Here is a 6,327-nt window from a genome sequence, read left to right as displayed (position 1 = left end):
GCCGCCGCGCCGCTCTGACAGAACGCCGGGCCCCGCCCCCGAGCCCCACTATTGGGCGGTTCGTTTCCGCCCCGCCCTCCTTGGCATTCATTGACACACCGAGGTGGAAGCCCCGCCCCCACTCCTGTGAGGTAGCGACCCCCCGCGTTCGCCTATTGGTGTACCAAGAGCATTAGCCCCGCCCTCCTCAGATTCCATTGGGGGAAGGCAACCCTCGACCGCCCCCTTCCTCGTGTTCCCAGCGGGACACAGCGGATCAGTTGCTAGGGGGCTCCAAGGCGGCCATTGGTTCTTTCCCCCATCAATCGCACTTAGCCAGGCTGCGGGTTCGAGCCCCAGCACAGCCGGCCGGGAGGGAGCCACGACCGCCGCGGATCCCCTCTCCTGCGTTTGCAGTAACTACAGCGTACGCGGGAAGGCGAAGGGCCCTAGGCCTCAGGTAGGGTGGTGGAGAATTGGTGGGTGGAGGCCTATGCGCAGTAATAGCAGCTTCTGGACAGGAACATTTCTGGCCTTTGCAGCAGGACCCACCCCAAACAGGGAACCACACAACCACCGTGCAGAAGGGAGATCTCAGCCCCTGCCGTGGGACATGGAAATCACCACTCTACACACCTCAGTCTTGCTTTTAGGATATCCACAGCCAGAAGCGACATGTTCTTTTTTCACCATATCCACACCAGCGTTGTCTGGCTTTGCCCTCTCGCTACCCGCAGGCAAATACTACCGTGCATTTGTACAGAACAGGGATGAGACTGGGACGAGATGTCGGTGAGCCAGAGATTTCCTTCTGGTCCTGTAATCCAGCCTGATGATACGAGCATGTAAACCCAAATGCCTACCCTTATTAGTATGCAAAACATCTAAAATGCAGTACGCAGGGAGCTGAGGGACAGGGGCCATCCTTGGAGTAAATGCTCACTCTTCATCGGCCATTAAAATAAATTCAGCAGGTTGCTAAAATCAAAGTGCATCACCTCTAACCCCAGGTGTTGGGCCAGTGATAAAAACTGCAAGCGACGAAACAAAGATTTACAGGGAAACCTAATTTCTTAAATCTTACCCTAATGCATCTGTTTACTGCCTAAGCTCTACCCTAGGCCCTTTATGACCTCCTTGCCGTTTGCTTGTTATATATCTGCCAGCAAATGTAATTAAAAAAAAATTCTTTAAGAAAATCTTGTTAACCCTGAGTAATTCCCAAATATGAAGAGACAACTTAGTATTTTCAAACTGGTATAAAAATATATTTTTACAAAGACCAACAGAAACAAACATAAAAATAGCGCTGTATGCACAAAGTATCGCTCCATGTAAAAACTGCAACTTCATCAAAGGTCTTTAAGTCCTTGTTTTAGTGGTCCCCACCCCATACACACACTTTGCTCAAAGCACATTAATTTAGAGGAAATAAACGCACCATACACATAGGACTTACTCTGCATTATCTGCAGCTGAACATAAGCCCTAAATTGAAAGAGGTATCTCTACACCTTATATTTCTACTCAAAAGAAAACCAAAGAAGTCGTTGACTAATAAAGTCTGTTTGTATGGGTATGATGCAATGTCAATTCACTGGTCTCTTAAAAAAAAAAAAAACCCAAACCCAAAGTCTTAACATGCTTATTTTTATTTCAGGGTTGCAAAGAAAGATGTGAACTCATGCATACCGTTGTGTCATTCCTCGGTAATTTTAACCCAGTGCAATCAGAGGAGTACAAAGTGTCCTGCAGCACTCACCCGTGGGCATCAAAGCACCACGTTCCCAGTGTCAAACAGGCAATTTTCCCTCTAGCATACTCATGCATCCAATAATTGCACCTCTTTATAATCCAGTCATCACTTTATGGAATCAAAGTCCTGTTGGAGGTAATAATAAATTTGCAGCAATAAACTACAGTTTCACTGGCACCAGTGTAGTGACGCATCATCTGCCAGAGCTTCTCTTTCAGTTTTTAATTTGAGATAGGCTAAATGCAGTTGTAGCAGTCATTTGTACTTCTGGGGAAGCAACTTCTAGACAGCTGGAGTACAGCCCTGGCCATCAGGAAACCAGCGCTCTAAACCCGGTTCTAACACAGACTTCCTTTCTGAACTCGGCCAGCTTACTGCCATTCTTTCTGCCTCAGGTTTCCAGGCCTATCAAGCCTATTTGCTGCATCTGTTACAAAGGAGTGTCATGAGATTTTAACCACAGATTTCAGTGGAGTGCTTTGAGACGCTCTAAGAAAAATGCTGAAGTACAAACTAATAATTATATCTTCCTTTACTGAAATTGTCTGTGTTTGATTTTTCCCAAAGTTCACTAAGTGAAGAAAAAACCCAAGCGTCTTCATAACAATAAACTGGGCAATTAAAGGTCATTTGCCCTTATTTTTAAATTAAAAAATACAAAGGTTTTTCAGTAGTTGAAAAGGAGTAACTAATGCTTTTTGAATGTCTGTTTTGATGCCATAAATAGCAGAATACTGGAATGTTTCCACTTTCCTGAGTATTTCCACTTATCTGACATTTACGTGTAATCATGTTTAGAACATAAATCTGTGCCAAGCCCAGGTTTATTCTGAGGGCAGCTCACGGTTATACTTTATACAGGAACTAGTGAGCTAGAATACGCCCACAGATCTTTAACCCATCACCTGTCTGAATAATATAAAAGAAAACACATTTGCTAACCCACTTTCAAGCATTAAGACAACGTGGTTAGGGGCAGCTGAAAGGAGAAAGGCTCTTATACTGTGCCACAAGAACTAGGCTAAACAAGTCAGAACTGCAAATAATAATAATTTTCTCTTGATCAGGAAAAAAAAAACAACAAAACCTCTCAAACACCTATATTTATGGACCCACACACACTTTTTTACCCTCAGAAAGAGCACAATTTCTTATTCATTATTACTACAATGATCCCCCAAAAAATGAACATTCTCCCTGAACTTCTTGTCGATGGGCAGAAATCTGTGAACAACAAAACCCATTGGCAATCTGGCATAGTCAGTATCAAAAAGAGAGGAAGATAAAGCCAAGCCCATAAACTGTGGAAAAAGTTCTCTGATTTCTGTTTCTGCAACAAGCAAGAACAGGTCCTCTGGCTTTGGTCACGCTTTCATTCAGATTGTGCCCTAAATTATGCCCCTGAAATCACTACAGAAACTGCTGAAAAATAATCCATGAAGGCATTAACCCTGCAAATAAACAGACACATCAATGACTGATCCCAATGTATCTGCATAATCAGAATAACGGCCAAATTCCGCTCCTAAGGTCTATGTCAAGTCAGTTATTTTGATAATGGAACATCTCATTCCATTTCCATTTATCTGCTTATACAGCTGACCAGAGGAATTTTTTTAAAAAAACCTATCTCTCTCAGGGCAAATTATGTTTAAGGAGAGAAAAACAAACACTAACACCAAATCACGATGAGTGTCTTCCAAATCATCTCTTTCCGTAATGGAATGTCCTACATCCTTCCTGATCCACCCTCTTGGCCCATCCATGGATGTGGGAGAGGAAAAAAGACAAAGCCCACAGTGCATTTCTCATACGTTCACACAAATAGAGGCTTGGAGCCCGCAAAGCCCTAATGCATATTTTCCATTTATATATATAAACCAACTAGTAAAAGGCTACACATACCAATTACCTTTTCCCTTCTTGTACATACTGTCAAGCAGTAAACAGAAATTAGCAGCTGCAGTGCTTTTTTATTCAGGATGTGTATATTAACTGATGACTCACCAAATAATTTGCAGCCCAGCATGCCAGTTGTCTTCACCTCCACAGAAAGAAACACTATTTTAAACAGAAAGTTAACCACTATGGATCTTGCAGGCAAGCCAGCATGCATCAGAACAAGATAAATATTGCTGGTGAACCCCAACAGGGCAGAGGAAAGGGGGTGGTTCCAATAGCATACTGCAAGCTTTTTCAAATACTCAAACAGGAATAAATAATACATGGGGAGAAAGAGTGGAGGCAGGGAAGAAAGGATTATTGCAAAGTCAACCCACACTGCCACATGGCCTTTTGCAGTACGCACTGCCTTCACACAGCAGGCAAGACCCGCACTTCATGAACAACTTCAGTATATGGCTAAGCCTTTTTTTTTTTTGCAGTCCTCTGTAAGTATACCTGGGGCCTGACTGATAGTTTATTTCAAATGGGGAACAGTGATCTACAGCACAGAGGCCAAAGATGGCATGCAGCAGGCTTAGGGAAGGCTTGGAGCTGGAACTTGGCACTGAAAAGGGGATCTGTGAAGCAGCAGCTCTCAAATCCTGGCTCTCGCTGAACTCCAATGTCTGCTAGAGTTGGAGCCCAGGCCTCCTGCAAACAGATGCTCTGAGCGTCTTTAGGAATACAATGTCTTGTGGGTTTTGTTGAGTTTCATCCAGAACACTTAACCTCTAATTTGGAGAGCAAGCTGACAGTTCCTCCTTCGGATTATGTCCACCATGTAATTAATGAGCTTGATATTACAATTTTGGCCAAATTTCTATTACCTCCTATTTTGATTGGATGCAATCAGAAAGAAGTACAATGCAATTAAATTCTAGGGAATTAAGGGCAATTGCTCTCTACTCCTACAACATTCACTATGCTGCTCTTTAGTGCAGCATGAAGAATTTCTTTACTGACAGTACGGAATATTCTACTATGACTTAGTATTTGAAGAATGAACCATACATTTAATTCTATTTTAAGTCCATTAAACCTATTTAACAAATTCTGATTGGTTTCTAATTGCCTTGTCAAGAGAAGAAATAATAATAATAAAAAAATCAGATACTACAGGAATTTTCCAAGAGTTGCAGAAGTGTCATTTAATAAAAATGTAGGGTTTGGATTCTTCCTAATCTCCTAGTTCTTTAAAAACTACAAAATGAGAATGCATGTCTCCTTGATCTCAGAAGGGATATTACTCCTTTGCTCTCAGAGAAAGAAAGAAGGTTCAAATAAAATTCACAGCATTATTTTCCATAGCACCTGCTGCTGACTCCTAGACTCCACATGGAGCATTAGTCTCCCTTGGCATAATCTCAACCATTCTTCGTCAACCATTGCAGACACCTGAATCCAACCTTTGCAATGTGGATTCAAGGCTAATTCTACACAAAGAGTCAAGAGAGTCAGTATGTGGCAGAAAAACAGATTCCAGCATACAGAAACATATTCTCATTTGCGTTTCCATACCCTTGTGGTACTAATTTGTTAGTAAAACTGGTACCTGGTTCTCAGTAAGCCAGAAGTTATTGGGTTTTAGGCTACCACTGTCACATCCACAAATTGTAATGCTCTCTGTGTTAAGTGAGGTACCTGCTCTGCTACACAGAAAGGCAATATAATACATACCACCCACCCAACCTTCTGCAAGCAAGATTTAGCGTGCTCATGACGTATTTGGAGTGGCTAAAAGCCCAAGGTGCAGCTATCACATGTCAGTTCAGGATTTTTTAGACTGACAGTGAATGTATGCTTCTACAAAGCACTAATTCTGTTAGAAATCTGCTATGCGAATAGTCTTGGTACATGAACTAAACCTGACAAACCTGAGATGTGAAATTTCTCATGCACAAAACGTGTCGTTCATTGGCTCCTGACAGCACGTTCCCATCAAGTCCTTTCCAAGAAAGTTAATACATCACACGCACGCACAAACTGCGACACACCTCATAACTCTGATATATCTCACAAGTTGTGGAATTGGTACAAACACAGCACATTGATGATTTGTCCATGCTCTGTAGAAATGGCCAGATACATAGAGGCCTAGCAAAAATATTCATGGTATGTCTGTCTGGATTGCTGTAGATCCAGAACTTCTGCCAAATTCAAAATATCAGTTTCTACACGAACAAAGTCCAGATTATTAATAAATAAATAAATCAATCTTCATGGAAACTCTTGAAAAGGAAAGATACACAGACCTCTGGAAATAAAGAACTTCAGTCCTTTCACCACTTGCTGTTTTGCTGCCGCACAGGAATTAGAGGACTCAGAGCTGTAATCCTCCTGCACTAAATCCCAAAAAGAAAATTTCCAAAGAAAAATCCAGTTTAAAATTTGAAAGTTCACATCAATAACTCTAAATTCATCTTTGCGTAAACTACTATATAAAACCAGATGTATATCCATAGGTGTCTAAATTGCTCAGTAATACTCTTAAAAACCCCAAGAAAGACAAATCAGTACAGTGAATAGTCAGGAAAAACTAAAGATGAATTAGTGATTGTAACCAGTGAGATCACAGATGTTAAGGAAATCGTAGAAAGTGAAAGCACACAATCTTGCACTAACAAAGAAACTTATAAAAGATCAGCAGG

The sequence above is a fragment of the Egretta garzetta genome, unplaced genomic scaffold, assembly GCF_000687185.1.
Source record: "Egretta garzetta isolate BGI_Z169 unplaced genomic scaffold, ASM68718v1 scaffold34, whole genome shotgun sequence".
Lineage (NCBI taxonomy): Eukaryota > Metazoa > Chordata > Aves > Pelecaniformes > Ardeidae > Egretta > Egretta garzetta.
This window is presented reverse-complemented; position numbering follows the sequence as displayed.